General features: G+C 39.6%; 1 protein-coding gene across 1 annotated transcript in view; it reads right to left on the bottom strand.

Annotated features, from left to right (window-relative positions):
• NEDD4 (NEDD4 E3 ubiquitin protein ligase) overlaps positions 1 to 18,882 on the bottom strand; it is a 1,779,469-nt gene that overhangs the window by 472,969 nt on the left and 1,287,618 nt on the right. The window lies entirely within an intron of this gene.

The raw sequence follows: 18,882 nt of genomic DNA, 5'->3' as shown, positions 1-18,882 counted from the left end.
AAAGTTTTGAAATTTCGAAATTTAGAAGTAGACCTATATATATATATATATATACACACATATATATTATACATATATATATATATATATATATATATATATATATATATATATATATATATACATACACACACACACACACACACACACACACACACACACACACACACACACGTATGTAAGTTGTGGCAGAGGCAAAAATAGATATGGCAAGAAACAACTGTACAAAAGACTAACCTGCCAACTTATGCATGTAACATAAAAGTTGGAACTACACATTTAACAAAAAAGCAGTTATATGTGAAAGGTGGTAAGGGTAACTATATACACAAATGATGCTTTCTTTAAGGTCTTTCAAACTGAATGGTCTTACAGAGAAACTTAAAAGAGAAATAGTAGTGAACTATATTAAAAAATGTAGAGTGCAAATAGCTATGCCACAGTAGATGCACCTGGAAAGAACAGAACATGTGAATTTGATAAAGAAAGGTTTTCAGGATGGTTATTCAGTGGAATATCTCGGACAAAGGAAAGAGGAGTACTTATATTAACTGCAAGAGGAGCTCCAATAGTGACAGCAGATGGAAAAAAAGTATAATAATGAAAGATATACAGTAACAAGGGGCTACTGGCAAGGGAGGAGGTTTACACTGGCATGCATTTACATTCCACCTAAAACTGCTATAACTGATTAAGAACATTTTGGGAGAAATAATAAGCCTTCAGCAAGGAATATTACTTATAGGTAGAGATTGGAATTCGGTTTGCAGCAGTGAAGATGTGTCAGGGGGGCCTAAAAGGGAAAATGTAACAAAGGAGGATAGATTTTTGAGGAAATTTATGAAAATGTTTGGCATGGAAGATGTGAATTCAGTACTAGGAGTTCGGAGTGAATTTACATATTATTCTCCAAGATACAAAAACTGGGCTAGGCTAGACAGAATTAGTAGCATTCAAGTGCTTTGCTCTAGCTGAGAGGCATAAAGATAGACAAAATCAAATAGCACTTGCTAATAGCAAAGTCTGTATCATGCATCTTAGCATGACTAAACTTTTTGGTTAACTCTAGCCTGTCTTTGTGACTATCAATTTAGAACTTTTGTTCTTGTTAGGAAGCAAAAACTTCAGTACTTGAAGGTGTACATAGTTTTGTGTGTTAATATGTTAATACGTTAATAGATTTTAGGGAGGGTTGAGGTTTGTTCTGTTTGAAGGCTTTCAAAAAAATAAAAAAGTTGTGTAAGATGTGGCATAGTCGGAAACAGGTATGACAAGAAACAACTGTACAAAAGACTAACCTGCCAACTTATGCATGTAACATAAAAATTGGAACTACATATTTAACAAAAAAACAGTTACATGTGAAAGGTGGTAAGAGTAACTATATACAAAAATGATGCTTTCTTTAAGGTCTTTCAATCTGAATGGCCTTACAGATAAATATAAAAGAGAAAGAGTAGTGAACTATATTAAAAAATGCAGAGTGCAAATAGCTATGCTACAGGAGATCACCTGGAAAGAACCAAACGTGGATTTGGTAAAGAAAGGTTTTCAGGATGGTTATTCAGTGGAATATCTGGGACAAAGGAAAGAGTACTTACATTAATTGCAAGAGGAGCTCTAATAGTGATAGCAGATGGAAAAAAAAGTATAATAATGAAAGATATACAGTAACAAGGGGATACTGGCAAGGGAGGAGGTTTACACTGGCATGCATTTACATTCCACCTAAAACTGCTATAACTGAGCTTAAGAAAATTCTGGGAGAAATAATAAGCTTTCAGCAAAGAATATTACTTAAAGGTAGAGACTGGAATTTGGTTTGCAATAGTAAAGATGTGTCTGGGGGGCCTAGAAGGGAAAATATAACAAAAGAGGGTAGATTTTTAAAGAAATTTATGAAAATGTTTGGCGTGGAAGATGTGAATTCAGTGCTAGGAGTTCGGAGTAAATTTACATACAGTGCAATGAAAAAGTATTTGCCCCTTCCTGGTTTCTTATTTTTTTTCTATGTTTGTCACACTTAAATGTTTCAGATCATCAAACAAATGTAAATATTAGACAAAGATAACCCAAGTGAACACAAAATGCAGTATTTAAATGATGATTTTATTTATTAAGGGAAAAAAATATCCAAACCTACATGGCCCTATGTGAAAAAGTAATTGCCCCCTAAAACTTAATAACGGGTTGTGCCACCCTTAGCAGCAGCAACTGCAATCAAGTGCTTGCGATAACTGGCAATGTGTCTTTCACATTGCTGTTGAGGAATTTTGGCCCACTCTTCTTTGCAAAATTGTTTTAATTCAGCCATATCGGAGGGTTTCCGAGCATGAACCGCCTTTTTAAGGTCATGCCACAGCATCTCAATTGGATTCAAGTCTGAACTTTGACTAGGCCACTCCAAAATGTTCATTTTGTTTTTTAAGCCATTCAGAGGTGGAGTTGCTGGTGTTTTGGATCATTGTCCTGCTGCAGAACCCAAGTGTGCTTCAGCTTGAGGTCACGAACTGATGGCCAGACATTCTCCTTCATGATTTTTTGGTAGAGAGCAGAATTCATGGTTCCATCAATCGCAGCAAGTCATCCAGGTCCAGAAGCAGCCCCAGACCATCACACTACCACCACCATGTTTGACTGTTGGCATGATGTTCTTTTTCTGAAATGCTGTGTTACTTTTACATCAGATGTAACGGGATGCACACCTTCCAAAAAGTTCAACTTTTGTTTCCTCATTCCACAGAATATTTTCCCAAAAGTCTTGGGGATCATCAAGATGTTTTTTGGCAAAAGTGAGACGAGGCTTTATGGTCTTTTTGGTCAGCAGTGGTTTTCATCTTGGAACTCTGCCATGCATGCCATTTTTGCCCAGTCTCTTTCTTATGGGTGAGTCATGAACACTAACCTTAACTGAGGCAAGTGAGGCCTGCAGTTCTTTAGATGTTGTTCTGGGTTCTTTTGTGACCTCTTGGATGAGTCGTTGCTGCGCTCTTGGGGTAATTTTTGTAGGCTGGCCACTTCTGGGAAGGTTCACCACTGTTCTATGTTTTCTCCATTTGTGGATAATGGCTCTCGCCATAGTTCGCTGGAGTCCCAAAGCTTTAGAAATGGCTTTGTAACCTTTTCCAGACTGATAGATGTCAATTACTTTGTTTCTCATCTGTTCCAGAATTTCTTTAGATGGCGGCATGAATTTCTTTAGATCGCGGCATGATGTCAACCTTTTTGGGATCTTTTGGCCTACTTCACTTTGTCTGACAGGTTCTATTTAAGTGATCTCTTGATTCAATAGGTCTGGCAGTAATCAGCCCTGGGTGTGGCTAGTGAAATTGAACTCAGCTTTCCCAAAAATGTGATTTACTTTTTCACATAGGGCCATGTAGGTTTGGACAGTTTTTTTCATTAATAAATAAAAATCATCACTTAAAAACTGCATTTTGTGTTTACTAGGGTTATCTTTGTCTAATATTTAAATTTGCTTGATGATCTGAAATATTTAAGTGTGACAAACATGCAAAAGAATAAGAAATCAGGAAGGAGGCAAATACTTTTTCATTGCACTGCATTATTCTTCAAGATGCAAAAACTGGGCTAGGCTAGATAGAATTTGTATCACGCAGGAACATGTGCATTTAATTGAAGGTCTTGAAATGCACCCAGTAACTATTTCAGATCATGCACCAATAATAACTAAAATAAAAAACACAAGGTAATGAAATAAAAATGAGACACTGGCGCATTCGCCACCTATCGGCTGAAAAGAGAGGAATTTATGGAATGGGTTTTCGAATTAATTCAGGAGCTACTAGAAAACATAGAAATTTCTTCTGAAAATATAGTTAGGGAGTGGGATAAAATTAAAGTGGAGTTTAAAACTAGGGTGGAAATAAAGGAAAGGGAGATGTGGCTAAGAAGTAACAATAATTATTTAGAGGGACTGACAAATGTTACAGTATTGCAAAATGGGGAGTCTGTCAGAACAAGAAAAGGAGCAACTGCAGAATGCTAAACAGAAAATAAGGAATTACCTCGATAACATGCACTACTTTAGAAAGATTGCTATTAAGCAACTGTTTTTTGATAATAATTCTAGAGCAGAAAAACTTTTAGCACAACAACCCATGCAGCAGAAAGTGGAAAGGACTGTCACCAAGCTTACGGAGCCTACAACAAGGAAGATAACAAGAGATTCTGTAGAAGTGTTAGAAATATTTTGGAAATTGCATTAAAGTTTGTATAAAGCAGAGAAATATGGAAATCACGAAAAAGGTACAAATGGAAATGTTTATGGAAGAATTAAATATGCCAAAGTTAGAAGTAGATGAGGCTCAATTACTAACTGTTAGGATAGAAGAGATGAGATAAAAATGGCTATATATAACCAATCTACAGGAAATTCCCCATGAATAGATGGTATTCCTATGGAAGTTGGCTATGTATAACCAATCTACAGGAAATTCCCCAGGAATAGATGGTATTCCTATGGACGTTTTAAAGTTAGGAGGGAAAAATGATAAAGATCTGGAAGGTTTTGTTTAGCAGTATTTTAAGAGGAAGAGAAGTATCAGCATTCTAGAAGAAGGCGGTGGTAACGGTAATACCTAAAGAGGGTAAAGATCCATCGGATACAACTTCATTCCATTTTAATACTAAACCATGATCATAAAGTGTTTATGTCTATAATGGCTAAAAGAATGGCAAATGTGATACCAAACTTGTTAGATATGGATCAGTATGGTTTTGTGGAGGGGTGGCAAACGCATGACATTATTAACAGAACACTAATGATCCAGAGGGGAAGCAAAATGTAAGAAAATACCACTGTTATTGGTGGGTCTTGATGCACAGAAAACATTTGACAAAGTAGACTGGGACTTCATGAGCAGGCCAATGGAAGTATTTGCTTTTCCTGATACAATTATAAGGTTGATTAGGAGTATATATGAGTGATCTGAGGCGAAAATTAAAGAGGGTGGCATCCCCTCTGAAGAACCAGGCAGGGTTGTCCGGTTTCCCTTTTGTTGTTTGCATTATACTTAAAACAATTGGCAAAGAAAATAAGGGACTCAGAAATTCAAGGATATAATTGGTATGGTAGTCAGGAAAGGCTGGCTCTATTTGCAGATGATATTATTTTATATATGACAAAACCAGAAAGGGATATTACAGTGTTGTGGAACATTTTATGACAGTTTCAAATCTTCTCGGGATACAAAATTAATGAAGCTAAAACAAAGGAAATAGAGGTAAATTATGTAGGCACATACAAATTGGTCCAACAATATCCAAACTTATGGGGATATCATAAAATTAAGTATTTCGGAGTATGGATTATAAATTACTCTGTTGTTGCAGCTAAGGATATGTGGGAAGAGACTAACCAGAAGATAAAACAAAACCTGAGAAACTGGAAGCTTTGTTATATGGATATGGATACTAAGATTCAAGTAATTAAATGTTTTTAGTTCCTTTCTTATATACCAGTCAGACATATTTTTTATCAGCCAGAGGAGAAGCTGTGGATAGCAACTAAAAAAGAGTTGAAGGATTTTATCTGGGAAGGGAAAACAGCAAGGGTCAAGTGGTATAAGCTGTTTTTTTCCAAAAGAACAAGGTGGACTAGGATTACCCAATTAGAGGGGGTATTGCAGAGCAACACAGTTAAGGCTCTTATACATAGCACAAGCAGTAAACTAGAATTCAAAGTGGAAAGGAATGATGATGATACAGGGAGGAAGCTCAGGAAATAGGGAGAGATTGGGATTTTGGATGGAGACTTTTAAGAAGAACAACAGAAATCATACAGTGTATTATACTCATAAAATAGGGAGTATTCTAAGAATTAAACCAGCACGAGAACTGAGAAAAGAGATTCTTCCAATAGGGATAACTGTGGTTGGGGATGTAGATAAGGTAAGAGGGGGCTGGAATTTATTGGAGAATACTGGAAAGGAGCCAAGGTACTGAGAGCAAATAACTAGAAAGGAAAAGGTAATAGAATGGGACTCCAGGTTAGAGACTACCTTTCCTACCTAGGATTTATATCAGAGTATAGGGAAGGAGAAAGAAATAGGGGGGTCCTAAATGAAAGACTAGCCCTAGTAGAGTTTTTAATAAAATCTAGAACAGAAGTTGCTGTTAGAAAAGGAATAATTAGTACAGCATATAAAATTGTGCATGATAATTTTAAGAATCAATTAGAGGAGCTTAGAAAGGATTGCAAAGAGACTGGATAAGCAATTCACAAACAGACACTGGGGGATATATATGTATCTTCCAAATATGCAACAAAGTCTACAAGATTTAGGATCTTTGCCTGGAAGTGTTTACACAGGTATGTTTATACCCTAAGTACACTCCAGATAATATTTCCTCAGGTAGATAGCAAATGTTGGAGGTGTGTCGGGCAAAAAAGAGGTGGCTGGGAACATATTTTTTGGGAGTGTAGTGAGCTGGCAGACTTTACGGATTCCCTGTGGACCGCTCTGTTGGAGATGCAGGGTGAGTGGATTGGATTGCCTGGGGAGATGATTTTTTTTGAGCTCTGATACAGAATCGGAACTGCCTAGACATAGTAAAGCCTTGTTTTGTCTAATTATGATGGCTGTCAAAAAAAACAATTGCTAGAAAATGTAAATCAAAGTCTATACCAACTTTACTACAAGTAGTGAATACAGCAACAGGGACAAAACAACTGGAATTGGGATCTTTAGAAAAAGGGATGGAGCAAACTACATAGGAAAAACTGGTAATTGCGGGAACTATATATGCAGAGAAGGAATAAGGTTTAAGAGGCAGGATTTGAATGAGCCATATAATGCTTAACTGACAATGACTGGACATATTATAAGTGATGTATGATGTTTGCAACTACAGCTGTTTGTTTATAGGTTCATAGGTTCATACTAGGCTATCTGCCCTAGGGCATTTATAAACCTAGCCAGAATGTGTTTGGCTTTCGCCACCCATTTTAAATTTATTTTTCTATGCCCTTTTTCGAGGTTAGTATACTGTGCCTCTGTCTAACAGTGACACAGAAGTGATACCCGGGGTAAACCTACGATCTCCCATTCACTCATCAAGATTCCTCTTGAAGAGAGTCAATGAGGGACTCTGCCTAACCTGGACTGGGATTTTATTCCAGAGTGAAGGGAGCCTCTGGGTTATGAATCTGTCCCTCCAGCATGTCCTATTTATTTCAGTGCTGAGGTTCAAGTCTCTCGAGCGTAGCTCGATGGGATTTGGATTTTCTGAGGTGCAGCATGTCCATTAATTCCGGGTTGGACATGGCTTTATCGTCAGGCACAGATCGCCTCTGAACAGGCGGTATGCCACTGAGTAGAGCTGGAGTTTCTTTAACCGGGCAGCATACGGCATCTGTTTGAGCCCTTTGATCCTCTTGGTGAGGTACTTTTGGGGTCTTTCCAGTTGCTGCAGGTGTCTGGTAAGGTACATCCCAAAAGGGGCATTGTACTCAATTATGGGCCTGATGAGGGATGAGTAAAGAGGCACGATGACCTCCCTGATCTAGATGTGAATCCCTTCATGATTAGGTGGGCTATATAAAATGTTTTTCTAACCACTTTGGCCACGTGGTTGTCAAATGAGAGATTGCTATCAACTTGGGTCCCCAGGTCCCTAATTACTTCTTCTGTACTTAATGGATTACCACCTATGTGGTAATTTGTGGGCATTTTGTTTTTGCCAAAGGGGATGACTATACACTTTTTGGCGTTTAGCTTGAGGCCATGGCTCTGGCACCAGTTGTCTGTTTCTATGAGGCCCTTTTGGAGGATGCTTGTGTCGGCTGGAGAGTCGATTATGGCGCCCAGTTTGCAGTCATCTGCGAACTTGGTCAGCCACAGTCCTTCCATGTTGGCCTGCACCTCCGAGAAATATATACCGAACAAGAGAGATCCCAGGACTGAGCCTGTGGGACGCCACTTGTAACTGGTTTGGAGTCTGACATGGCTCCAGCAATTCTAACCATGTTGGTTCTGTCCTTGAGCCAGTTTGCAATCCATCTAGTGACATAGGGGTTTATATTTAAGCTGGTGAGCTTATCTATAATGCCCGAGTGGGGTATTGTATCAAAGGCTTTTGCGAGGTCCAGGTAGGCTGTGTGGACCACCTTCCCCTCGTCAATGGCCTTGGTGACTGTTTCAAAGAAATCAACCAGGTTTAAGAGGCAGGATCTGCCCTTAACAAAGCCAAACTGGGTAGGATCCAGTGTTTGTAGGTCCCCAATATCTTTATTTATGAGGTCCATGATGATCCTTTCCATAGCTTTGCAGACCAAGCTAGTCAGGCTTATGGGGCAATAGTTTCCAGGATCCGTTGAGGCACCACCTTTATGGAGAGGGACCACTGTTGCTGTACGCCACTCTTTGGGCACATATCCTGTAGTAAGGCTGAGATTGAACAGTAGTTTTATGTTTGGGTTTAGCTCTTCTTGGAGTTCATGTAGGACGAGCCGGGACACCATCTGGTCCCATTGATGCTGTGTTTTTGCTTTGGAGAGGGCGGCTCTTACCTGAGCATCTGAGATGTCAGGGGGACAGCACTCTGCTGGGATAGATATTTGCCCTTTTGGTGGGGAGGGGGGGGGGAGAAGTTTGCGCTGAACCTGTCAGCTAGGATGTTGGCAATGTCTGTGGGTTCGGTGTATTTTTTGTCATTTTGGACTAATTCTGAGCATATCTGGGAATTACCACCCAAGTTCCTAACGTAACTAAAGAAAGCCTTGTGATTATCCTTAGTGTCCTGTGCAATTTTTCTCTCGAAGCTGGCCTTAGACAATTTTATGTGTGCCCGTAGTTTTTTGCTAATACTGATCAGTGATGCCTTCCCTTTTTGGGATTTTGCTCTATCATTTAGTAGCTTCCTCCTTCTATTTTATAGTTTGTTTATGGCTGGGGTCCATTATATAAATGTAAGATTGCCTGTGTCATATGTGATAATTTAATAAACATGTTTATTGAAAAAAAATGTCCATTGTAGAACCAGCATAAAAAAAATTATTCCAAAGGAGGTAATACAATGGCCGATGCCATGCAACATAATGCTTGCAATACTGACCTTGCTGGAGGACTTGAATAATTAAGAAGAAAATGAACTTGAGTCCTTATCAGAGAAACAATGCTGAGGTAAGGATACCATTTTTTTCGTAGTGTCTAGATTAGTGCCTAAGAACTCCAGGCTAAGTACTGGGTTTATATTTGACTTGGCATGACTTGTAGTTTGCCCAAAGAGTTGCAAACCTGGAGCAAATAGTCACTGGCATGTAAAAATAGATGCTTGGAGGGAGCAGTAAGCAGCCAATCTTCTAGATATGGAAACACCTGAAATCCTTTGAGTCTCTGAATTGGTACTGTCTGGCTGACAGCCAAAAACAAAGATGTCTTCTGGATTGCTTGTCTATTTTGGTGTAATAGTGCGCATCTCGAAGATCTATATAGCACAACCAATCAACCTTGTGAAGAAAAGGCAGAATGGACTGGATCATGACCACTCAGAACATTGCTTTCTTTACAAATGGATTTAAATTTCTTTGACCCAGAATAGATCTCAGGTCCCCTGTTTTCTTTGGCACTAAAAAGAAGTGTGAATAAGTTCCGAATCTTATCTGATCTGGAGGGACGTTTTGGATGACTCTTTTGTTTAGTAGCTTCAGAATCTCATATACTGCTGCCTTCCTCTGACTATCTGGAACACCGAGAAGTTTCTTCCTTCTGGGAGGAGAAGGAAGAAGGGAAAATGGTATGTAATAACCTCTGGATATTATGCTTAGTACCTAAGAATCTTGTGTTATATTTGCCCAGGTGTCCGGGTGCAAGGACAATCAATCCCCAAATATCTCCAGCTTTAGACAATCGTGCAGAGCTTCAGGTGTGCTGAAAAGGCCTGTCTGAGAAAGAACCCTGAAAGTCCTGATTTTGCGGACCTCCTCTGCCTCTAAGGTGAAGTCTGCCATTGAAACTTCCCCTCTCCCGCTGGAAGAATTGTCACAGTGTGGATCTTGGAAAGGACCTTGAGATTTGCAGAACCACATTTTCTTACTGCCTCTTTGATTCCTAGAAAACATTCATTGAGGTGTACAAAACTTGATTCCTCCAGCACACCTAGTCCTTTCCCTCTTGCTCACTGTGGGTCAGTCAGCGTCTCTTTAACGGATGGCCCAAACACAGAAGTGCCATCAAAGGGGGCATTAATAAAAGATGTCTTTAAATGTTCAGCAAAGTTGCACAGCCACATCCAGGCATGTCTCCTTATGGCAATGCTGGAACCAGCTGCTTGTGAGTTGCCTTCAGCTGTATGAGATCAATCTCATCTAAGCAGTGGATATGGACAAGAGAGTGTCCAGCTGAGAGAATGTTCTTTTGAAGTCCTCAGCAGACATGAACTCTGAGAGAGTATTCAAAAGATCCTTGGACAAATCTCTGAAATATGCCAGGTAATTAAGTGACCTCAGGGCAAAAGTTGGCGAGGTGAAAGCTTGCTTTCCAAATCTGTCCAATGTTCTAGACTCCCTATTAGGTGGATGGACAGTACAGCTCTGTTTCACTATCGCCTTCTTGGTGGCTGCTGCTATCAATATAGCATCTACAGTGGCCCCTTTGCTCCAGTGAGGTCTATCAGAGGGAGGGGGATGCCAAAAACTTGTCAGGTCTCTTTGGGATGGGTTTAATGGTGTCTGGCTCCATCCAAGCCCAACGAGCAATGAAATCAATAACTTTGTCTGCCTGGGGGGTAACGCAAGACATAGATGGGCCAGAACCAAAAGCCTCCAAAAATACCAATTCTTCTGGTGAGGGGTTTTGGGAAGACCAACCATCTTTCTGTTTCAGGATCTCTAGGATATCTCCAAAGGAGATGTCATCAGGTGGCACCCTGGGGGACCCCTCTCCATCAAAATCGGTATCCTCTGTGACAGACTCCAAAGGGGAGTCAATGTGTCTTCTTTTACACATTCCCTTCCAGTGAACCTCCTCTGTGGGATGCTCAAGTGAAGTCTCAGAAGAGAGGGGAAGTTCCTCCACAGGAACTGTCTGGACACTTACTGATTCTGGCTGTCACTGTGGAATAGGTCTGTGTGACTCAGAGCTAGGATCCGATGGAGGGAAGGAAGTAGGATCCAAAACATGAAAGGGCAATTCTCTGTGGAGAGAGAAAAAGCCCTTTCTGCCAACTCAAAGGCAAATGGACTCAGAAAAACCCCAATCCACTTCCTTGGAGCTGAAACTCCTGAGGAAAGCAGACCCACAGTCTCCCTGGATCTGGGCCTCGGGGGCAGAACCGGATCCAAACTGATGACTGCGAAGACTCCAAGTGGAAGGGATGGATCTGACAAAATTAGCGGAGCCCATTCTCTCAGACCTGCTGCTGACTTCAGCTCAGAGACCCATTCTGATCTGCCATCATCAGAGCAGAACTGGTCGAGTAAATCGTCTGAGTGGAGGAGGAAGCTTTCCATGGATTTGACATTGGACCCCTTGGGGATCTCAGATCCTGGGACTCTGAAACCACACAGTGGATAGGAGAAGGAGAAAATGCGGCTGCTGAAGTTGGTGGCATACTCACTGATCCAATAGGGGATGGAGCTGGTAAGAACCCCATTGAATCTGCGCTCTGAGAAACTTTCACATCATTCTATCCACATCTGCTTCTGACAAGCTCCTGGATGACATAGAGGAGGAAGTGGGAGGAGGCCTTGCGTACTTCTTGGGTTTCTGAAGCAATCTTGATGGCGGAGTAGGAGAAACAGATTTTACAGTATACTCCAGTGTAGTACTCCTACACACAGAATCCTGTTTAGGATCCGAGGGTCTAAGATGTGAGGATACAGTAGTCAGACTTATTGTAATGACTGCAGTAGATGGCCTAGAATCAGAAGGCTTCAGAAATGATAATCCGGACTTAGGATCCAAAGGCGTCGGATCTGATGTCTTTCTACATTTTAAAGGAGGCTCCAGGGGAGATGATTTACTGTGTTTAAAGAGGGTTTGAGCCCCTGAAGAAGAAGTAGATGGTAGAAGTCCTCTTAAAATGAGCTTGATGCATTGATCCAGTAAGGCCCTGGGATTAAAGGTTGAAAAAATCTTGCAACTAGTGTCCAGATGATCAGCCCCTAAACAATACACACACTCCTTGTGGGCATCTGAATTCGAGATTTTATGCCCACAAGAAGTGCACTTCTTAACCCCTGTGGGCTTTTCTGACATAGTGGCAGACAAAAAAAAAACAGAAATAATAACACAAGAGCGAAAACAGCAACAGCAAGGAAATTTTTTCTTTTTTTTTTTTTTTTTTTTTTAACTAGCAGCAGATACGTTTAAGCTACCAGCAATGATAATAGGAAAAATATCTTTAAAAGAAGGGTAGAAAGGGAATACCAACAATGGTAAAGAATAATACTATTTAATACAGTAGAAGGGAGGGAAACCTAAAACCAGTGATAAACTTGAAAAAAGGAAAAGGACGAAATTTAAACAGAAGAAGAAGAAGGTTAAAGAATTTTTAGAAAAGTCTTCCTACTACTCACAAAATCCAAAACTTCTCAAGAGCTATAGAAACCTGCATCTATTTGTAAAGGCTGCAAATGAGATTTGGGGGTTTCGTGATACAGCAGAGCATTGTGGGTACAGGGAGGAACTTGAGATCTGGATCCTAAGTCTGAAATAAGTGACCGAGTAGGATCTGAGGATCAGATCCGAACCCATACATTGAGAATGAATGAAAAGAACATTGGATTAAATGTTTCTGCCTATAAATTCCAGCACTTTTATCAAATGTATGATTAAGGCATTTAAATGTGTTCATCAAATCAACCATAACTGGCCTGTATTTAATGGTGTATAATGATAATGACATCAGTCTAATTTCTGATATTATTAGGTCTATCACCTCCACCAACCCTGTGTTCTTTTTTTCTCTTTTCATCTCTATCCTTTTTTGCTATGGTTTTTAGTCATTGGCTTGGTCTTACAGACTGGTAGGGCTGAACCTGAGGCAAACATCAAGATCAAAGCCCCATCAGAAGAGGACAGAGATACTACATTGTAACTTAGATAAAAATAAGGAAAAACTATTTTTTGTTAACAGTAAAATGTTCTTCTCCTAAACAGAAATGACACAAAGTATGTCTATTTAAGGCTGAGATTTTATGACCACACTCACCTGCACCATTTAAAAGCCCTGCTCTCCATAACAAAAAGCTAATGAATAGCACAGCAAAACATCAAACTGCACAACAACTGAATGATAAGAACTACCAGAAAAACATCACTTAATTATGAAGCTGAGCAACAAGTGATACCTGCTAGGGAAGGGAGGAAAAACATCAAAGTATGGCTGTAGTGGGTAAGGAAGAAAAGCTCCAAAAATAATAAAATAAATAGCTTTGATTTTAAAAGAAAAAATCATGAGATCACTCGTATGAAATAGAAGATCTGTTATAACAAATGCCCTTTCTTAACATGTATCTGAAACTAATGAACACCACATTTTTAAATTTCCGGCACTACATGTTGTACCTGAATATTTAAGAGGGGGTTAACATTAAATAAGAAACAGAAAATAAGGAATATAGATGGATTAGCATCTTAAGAGCTGAAGTTTCTTATACTTATATGACTTATAAACAAAGACATTGGCAACCTTCAAACACTGGACCCCACCCAGTTTGGGTTCGTGAAGGGCCAATCTTGTCTCTTGAACCTGATTGACTTGAGCTGTGGACGAGGGTAAGGCAGTCCACACAGCCTATTTGGACCTTGCCAAGGCCTTCGACACCATCCCCCACACTGGAATCATAGACAAACTTATGAAGCTGGGCATTAATTCCTACGTCACTCGATGGGTTGCCAACTGGCTTACTGACAGAACCTACAATGTAAAAGTAGCAGACTCCAAATCCAGCTCCAGACAAGTGACAAGAGGAGTACCTCAGGGTTCAGTCCTGGGACCACTCTTGTTTGGCATCTACTTCTCTGAAGTACAGGCCAGCACTAAGGGACTCTGGCTAACAAAGTTCGCAGATGACTGCAAACTGGGAGCCATTACTGAATCCCCAAATTATGTGGCTATTCTACAAAAGGGCCTTACAGAAACAGATGCTTGGTGCCAGAGCCATGGGCTCAAGCTCAATGCCAAGAAATGTATAGTTATCCCCTTTGGGGAAAAAAATGTACCCATGAATTGCCACATAGGTGGCAGTACACTAAACACCGAAAGTGTGATAAGAGACTTAGGGACACAGGTGGACAGAGATCTCAACTTCGATAACCACATCACCACAACAGTCAGGAAATCCTTCTATGTGGCACACCTCATCACTAAGGGCTTTTCATCCAGAAAAAAGGAGGTCATTGTCCCACTGTACTCATTCCTCATTAGACCCATTATAGAATACAACGCCCCGTTTGGTAAGTACTTCTCAAGACATCTGCAACAACTGGAAAGGCCGCAGAAATACCACACTAAAAGAATCACAGGCCTAAAGCAGATGCCCTATGGTGACCGTCTAAAAAACTCCAGCTACACTATGTCGCATAAAGTCTACTCAGAGGTGATCTATGCTTAACATATAAGGCCATGTCAAACCCAGAGCTGTTGGACATGCTACACTTAAAGAAATCCCAATCCCTCAGAGCCACACGCTCTAGGGATCTAAACCTTGTCATCACAATGAAAAAAACATGCTGGGGTTAGGTTCCTGACCCAGAGACTCCCCGACTCTGGAATAGACTACCCATACATGTCAAGCAGAGCGCCTCTTTGGTCCTCTTCAAAAGGAACCTTGATGACTGGATGGGAGATGGGAAATTCACCCCAGGGATCACGTCAGTCGCCCTGCTAGACAGGGGTCCAGGGAAGTAAATATTGTGGGAAGAAATAGCCAAGGAATTGTTATGGCTAGGCTTGTATAGGCCCTAGGGCCGACAGACTAGTACCAACCTATGAACCTATGTTTCAACAGGGCTTGATGGCAATGTCTGTTTAAAACCTGTCCCAAAGGCAAGGCAGTTTAATTCATTATTTGAATTAAGTCATAGGGCATATTGCTCTGATCATGTAATACTGTGAACTTGTCCAACGTTTTATTCAACTTAAGAAAGCACTTTGTTGTGAAAGCTTGTTGCTGCTCTTATTGCTCATATTAAAAATATCTGTGATTCCTGAACAGCTTTCAGTTTTTAGATGTTTACTTTTTGGCCTTTAATTAGAATTTATTGTCTGGCTGTTCTGCTTCCACTTTTCTGACTCTGATGAAAACAAATCTCAGATTCTGTTTTTATTTGTCAGCCAAAGTCATTTTCTTGTTCAAAGTATCTGCCACTTCATTTTGTAAGCCTGGAATGTGAGTTAATAGTAGCTGAAGATTGTGATATACAGCCCATTCTGAAATCTGAATTATCACTCTGCATATCTGAAAAGATATGGTTCCTCCTTGCTCCACTGTGTCTCATTACTGTGTGAACTGATTTGAAGTGACCTGGTTGAAAGTTATTGTGAATTCCCCTCATTCAAATTGACATGAAGTGATTTTTCCTTTTGAGACTAGCTTACTCAGGTTAATACATTGCTGAAGCATTGAAGAGTACTCTTCAAATACAGTGGAAGAAGTCGGCAGTCAAAATTTGCACTCTAGATGGTGGAGTTAATGTCATTCGTATGGATACATTTCTCATATCTGTCCACAACAGGAATTCCCTCTTTATTCTATATGTGATAAGAATCAATACATCCAATAGGTCTGCAAATGGACTGAAATTTTCCGAGATGCCACTGAACCTTCCTCATATGTAACCTTGCCTGACAGACCAGGTGAATGCAAACTGACATGTATCCTAGTGCTCTCATTCTTTTGTGATGGCTTGTTGTTGAGAAAACTATATCACAATGGACTGGATCTCTGTTCACTTGCCCTGAGTTGGAAAGGCTTTTGAATTTATGACTGCCCCTAGAAAAGTTACTGGCAATGAAGTCAGAGATGATTTTTTTCTAATTTATTCTTATTCCCACCAGATGGAATAATGCAATAGCCTGAATGATGGGCTTTCTTAATAGAGTGTTATTACAACTATCAAACAATAATCCAGACAAGGGAAATGGTTATATTTTGCTTTCTGAGATATGCAAATATTGGAGCTAAATATTTGATACTCTATGCACTGTGGAGAAAACAGGTGGCAGAGCTGAAAACTGGAAATGATAATAAACTATCCAGAATCTGAGATATTTTTTGTGAGAAACTCTCATCAGTTTGTAAAGAAATGTCTTCAATGTTCAATGTAGCTATGTAAGAGCAATGATCAGTGAAAACCATTCCTGAGCATCTCTGTATTTATGAACTTTCCGATCTAAGTAAGTCTAAAACTGGCCTTGAGGTTTTGCATTTCTTTGGAAGCAGAAATAATCTGGACAAAAACACCTGCTTCGCTTGACTTGAAGGTGCTCCTTCAATGATGTTTTTGGCCAGATGATGATCAACCAGATTGAAGGGCTACATCAACCCAATAAGAATGATGGTATAGGAGGAGGGGATAATGGCCTCTCAAATTCTGCTGGGCAGCCTTATTGAATTATTTACAGTACTTTTCTGACTGTAGTTATCTGCGGTCTGACAGAAAGACAATTCTACAAATCTTGAAACTTCTATCCTAGGGGGTACACAAAATTGGAAGGTGTGACAAGCTTCTTCACCCTTGGGCAGTAACTAAGGAGTCTCAATCCTCACCACCGTCTCCGGTAAGGGAGTGTCACTAAAAGCAGAGAGAAAAATACACAATTTCCCCTAAGAGTACACCGGAAGCAGGTTCCAAACCTAGCACTGGACTATATGCTTCACTCCAGGTCTCCAAGTGAGTCTCCACATTAACCACTGCAAAGCAAAGTGGCCCATTTCTAGTTATCTGACACACTCACTCTTAACTGTCTGATATTCACACATACACACACTTTTGGGAAAGACTGACTAAGATTTACCTGCTGTGTTTCTTTGCCCAAATTACAAGGTAACAGCTGCCACCAGTCAAATACCACAATACCATTCAAAAGGAGTGTTCAATTATATTGGGTAAAATAGATATTGAAAGAAATGGTAGCATGTATCCCAAGCAAGAAGGCTTTTCAGAGAGGCAATGGTATTATCACAATAAGCATAAACACTCTCAAGTTATTAAAATATTTACTAAATAACCAGCCACAATGAGAGGTAATAAAACATTTAATAATAAATAAAAGGACTTAAAACATGTAAATACTGAATAACTGATTCCAACAAACAACCAAGTTTCACACACAGGAAATATAAAAAATAATATTGTAGGATAGATCTTACAATGACTTTAGAAAACCTCTAACTAACTAGCTGTATTTCCCTGACTATCTGAAGATTAACTGCCCCTATCTAATCTAAATAACTCAGCAAGGCCAGGTTACACTCTTACTTCTGTAAGGCAAGATGAGGAATTATGTCCACACTCCAAGCTGTTGTCTATCCTCAGCGACTGGGACAACTACTCTGGAAACAACTGGACTACTACTGCTGAACAGCTCTATAAAACAACTGAATGAAAACTGACTCAGAACCTGCTTTTTACAGCAGATTTTTAAAAGTAACAGGAAGCTGCTATGATAATTCTACTCTCTCATATCAGACTTTGAAAAGTAAACAAACAGCTGCAGTGAAGGTTCTATTCTCCCAGCCCTGGTACACAATGACATGACATCTAGGTCAGCTGACTCTGGCATAATATACATTCAGAACTCTCTTAAAAACATGTATCATTTGGTCAGCCAGAAGAACAGTTTGACATTCAAATATCCTGCATAAATCAGTGATAACCAAAAGAAATAAACTTATTCACAAAGTTACAAATAGTCATACTGGTATATGCAACACAAGGTAATTTACAATTATTTACAAAACTTCCGCCAGTCATGCTAGCACAGATAACAATATCTAATATCCTCACAGAAGGTAGCAGTCATTCTGAAGCTCCTTGACTGCATCTTTCTTTTTCATGCATGGCAGTACAGTAGTTCAGTATTTAAGACATTTGCCTCACAGCTCCAGGTCCAGGGTTCAATCCTAAGATCTAGTCACTCTCTCTATTTTGGGTTGTCTCTGGGCACTCCAATGTCCTCCCTCCCAAAACATGCTGCTTGACTGATTACTAAAGTCCAAAAATACTGCATTTTACTGTTGTGGTTGATGCAATATACGTCTGAAATGGTCTACATTGCACCTTCTAGTCGAACTACTTTCTTTTAGTCTACTTCCATACTTCTCAAATGTACTTGATTTTGCCTCATATCTTACCTGTTTATTATAAAATTTTTGATTTTCTGGTAAAGTATAGAGGATTACTGTCAGTCAATAACACCAGCCACTAGAGTTTTATATTACTTATTGTTAAAATGCATGGTGATACAAAACTTGTTTTTTTTTTTTTTAACTTAAGTGAATTAGACAAAAATAAAAATGTGTACCACCTGGTAAGTGTCACTAAAGATCCGACCCCAGGGTCACCTGGGTACCAACAAAAACAGCTCTTAAGGAAAATGAATTCAGAGGTAAATAAAATAACATGCGTACATCTAAGTTAAGAATAATTTTATCCAAACACTGCATAAAAGTAACTCAGTTTCTTGTCAAAATGATTTCCACAGGCTCATTTCTTCTTGACCCACATAAAGTTTTATTCTAACAGAGAAAACATCCAAGCAGGCATAAGATGAGCCCCTTCACCCAGTTCAAATGGGATTTCTCAGATCTACAGAGTTTTTCTGAACAGTGCATGTTCAGAAAGATTTTACAGCTATGCCATCTAGTCCCTGGACATTCAAAAACAGTTTGAGGAATCAGCGAACTTATGA

The sequence above is a fragment of the Protopterus annectens genome, chromosome 7.part1 (genome assembly GCF_019279795.1).
Source record: "Protopterus annectens isolate FY-2018-M chromosome 7.part1, PAN1.0, whole genome shotgun sequence".
In the NCBI taxonomy this organism is placed as follows: Eukaryota; Metazoa; Chordata; order Ceratodontiformes; family Protopteridae; genus Protopterus; species Protopterus annectens.
This window is presented reverse-complemented; position numbering and strand designations above follow the sequence as displayed.